This window comes from Pteropus alecto, unplaced genomic scaffold (genome assembly GCF_000325575.1).
Source record: "Pteropus alecto unplaced genomic scaffold, ASM32557v1 scaffold75, whole genome shotgun sequence".
Taxonomy (NCBI): domain Eukaryota; kingdom Metazoa; phylum Chordata; class Mammalia; order Chiroptera; family Pteropodidae; genus Pteropus; species Pteropus alecto.
This window is the reverse complement of record NW_006440638.1, coordinates 30551198-30553714: the sequence shown is the minus strand read 5'-3', so window position 1 is coordinate 30553714 and position 2517 is coordinate 30551198.

Sequence of the window (2517 nt, the reverse complement as noted above, 5' to 3'; positions counted from 1 at the left end):
GCCCCTTCAACAGCAAATCCCCAGAGACTTCCATCCCTACATCAACTCTCAGGGCAACTGTTTTTGTTCTGTGATCCCTCTCTTTGTGACTCCTCCTTAGACAGACAAAGGTCCTCCTCATGGCCCCATATATCTCACATTCGTGGGTTCCCTTCACTGTGGCACTTCACCCTGCTCTGTCATTGTCTGTCCCCCTGGATGTTTCTTCCTAAAAGTCTGTGTGCCTCTCAAGGGTACAAATAGTAGCCTCTCTGCCCCAGGAGCTGGGCCCAGGGCTTGGTCACACAGCAGGCACTTGGGAATTGTAGAGCAGTTTGACTAGAAAGCTTACAAATGAGGTTAGGAGTCACACAGACATGTTTTGAATTCCATTTCCATCCTATACCAGCTGCGTGACCCTGGGCAAGTCTTTCTATTTCTCTGAGTCTGTTTCTGTATCTTTGTAAATTGTGATGAAGGTGAAATAACATAATTATAGGTGAAGAGCTTGAAACAGTGAATATTCCACAAATATTAGCTATAATAATAATGATGTCAGTTGAGTAATTTATTTATCAATGAATCTGGCCACAGTGGAGGAGGAGTGAGAGGGTGAGAGGAAATGGGGCCAGATACCGGAAAGAAGTCCAGGCCAGCAGGCCAATTTTGGAATCCCAGTTTGGGAAACCGACCAACCAGCAGGTGGCAATCCATGCAAAAGGTCAAATGTTAGGTGTACTCTAGCTTCACAGCCAGATCAATCAAGGGACAGGGCATCCTGGACCTGAAGAAAATCCAACACTAAGACAGTGGGCCTCTGACGGCAGCAAAATAAAACGTGTGAGCCTAGGATTTAGGGAGCAGAACTCTTGCCCACGTGGCATGTGGGGGACTGGAAGAGCTAATGAAAATGTCGAACATTCATGTTCCAGGTGCCTTCCAAGTGCTTTACCTAGATTATCTCATTTCATTCTCACGGCAACTTTATCAGGTGATCCTATTAGGATCCTGTTTTACAGAGGAGGAAACAGGCCCAGAGAGGTTAAGAAATTAGCCCAAAGATACACAGACGGTGAGTGGTGGGGTCAAGATTTGAACCCAGGCAATTTGGTTCCAGAGAATTGCTTCAGCCCTCCTCCCCTACACCAAAGGGCCAAGGCAATGCAGAGCCTGCAGGTGGAGGTCGAGGGGCCTGGAGGAGAGGAAGGTGGCAGGGGCCCAGGACTGGGTGATGCTCATATCAGGGATCATGTAATCTGAGCTGTTTCTGCCTGGGTGGGAAGAAGTGATCCACGGAGATGAACCAGATGCAGCCGGGTGGGTGGCATCTCATACATTTTCCTTATCTTCAGACCTACCTACCAAGAAGAGAGGTACTGATGAGAGTCCTGTGACACTGGGGAAACTGTCTCCAAATTGCCTTCTTCATTAGCTATACAAATTTGCATCTTAATTAGGCTTAATGGAATACAATTACCAGACACCAAGCTTCTCTCTCTTGGATTCCAAGCAAGAACGCCGCAGAAACAGGCTCAAAGCCAAAAACATGGGGCTGAAGAAAGCCTGGCAGGGCTTTCCCTGCAGGAAATCTTGCTCCTGGAAAAGGAGTGTCGAGGCACTGGGTGGCAGGGTGGTGCTGGGGTGTCCAGGCCCAAGATGAGGAGATGAGGGGGGCCTGAGTGGTGAGCCTAGCTCTGCCTCTGACCAGTGGTGTGACCTGCAGTTACTGTCCTCTCTGAGCCTCAGTTTTCTCATGTGTAAAATGGGTTGGCGAAAACATTTACTGTCGGCTGGTTACAGAGATCAAGTGAGATCACAGGTATGACAGCACCTGGCACAGCGGCTGATAGTATAGCTCATTCTCTTTCTCCATGCCCTCCCTTTATGAGCTCAAAGCCCAGGAGATGGTGCGAAGCTAATCCCATCTACCCCTTCAGTGATTCACTGAGTATCATCTTATATCATCCCTCCATGCTCTAGTCACACATACCTCTGAGTCCTTGGAAAGTTTTAAGCTCCTTCCTGTCTCAAGGGTTTTTGCAAGGGCTATCTCCACTTGGAACACCTGGCCTCTGTCTCTACTGGGTTAAGACTCAAGCTTTCAATCTCAGCTCAAATATTACTTCCTCCAGGAGGCCTTCCCTAGCTCAGAATAAACTCTCCTAACACCATTTATCTGTGGGATTATTTGATTAATATCCCTGTCTCCCCTACAAGACAGTAAGCTCTATGAGTGTAGACAGTAAGCTCCATGAGTGTAGAGAACATTTCCGTTGTGTTTTCTGTTCTATCTTCAGCTCCTGGCTCAGAGCTTATCACAAAGTAACTCTTTAATTCATGTTTGTTTAATAGATGGTTGTGCACATGTGGCTGAGCCTCAGTGAATTCATTTGTCAAATGGGAATCATAATCTACTCCATGGTGTTGTGAAATGATGAAACGATTTCTGGCACACAGCAGGTCCTCAACGGACCATCTCTTATTCCCCTACTCCTTTTGATTAAGGAAGAGTCAGAAGCAGAAGTTTAGCTAGCTCAA